The following is a 772-nucleotide window of genomic DNA, read 5'->3' on the forward strand; positions in this document are numbered from 1 at the left end:
TGGTGATTGGAATGTTTCCTTTAAAGACTGAGCTAACTTGTTCCACAACTCTTTGGTGTCAACACAGATCAAATATTTATGGCTCAACTCCTGTATCCACTTTGTCAGCTACATGGTTTACAGTGTAATCTTCTGAAGGCTATCAGTAAGTACTGTGAAATGGAGCTTCTGACAATTTTGTCTTCCAAACTTACTGATGAAGTAGGTGGTTCAAGAGGTTATGAAGAGTATTAATTTTGGTGTTCTATAGAGCTGCTTTCAGGTCTTGAAAAAATGATCTGGTGTGGATGCAGTTTCAGTGAGTTAAAAAGTAAATGTAGTTTCAGTACAGCTGTAGCTGTTACTGTAGTTATATACATAGCACACATAAAATAAAAAATGGTATCTGTGTCAAGAGCAGTGTTGTTAACTAACTCTATTTAGAAACTAATTGAAAGTAGAAGAAAATGTTTACGTTAACCCTTACTCCAAATTCCATGCTCTTTTTCAAAAGTCATAAGAAGATTTCCCCAGGGCCAAATTACCTCCCATGTTCTTACAGCAAAGTCACTAAAAGCAAGTACAACAAATTTATTCTATTGCATAGCATTATTGTATTGCACTTTTGTTTTCTAAGATGTCTCAATCTCTGCTGCTCTGTGAGACTAAGAAGCAGCTTTTAAAGTCTGATGTATTGATACTTGACACTGACTAACCTGACAGAAAAGGAAAAATAAGAAGCTGACCACCAATACCAAGGTGTTCTATAAAACATTCTGCCAATTTACATTGT

This window comes from Ammospiza nelsoni, chromosome 1, assembly GCF_027579445.1.
Source record: "Ammospiza nelsoni isolate bAmmNel1 chromosome 1, bAmmNel1.pri, whole genome shotgun sequence".
Lineage (NCBI taxonomy): Eukaryota > Metazoa > Chordata > Aves > Passeriformes > Passerellidae > Ammospiza > Ammospiza nelsoni.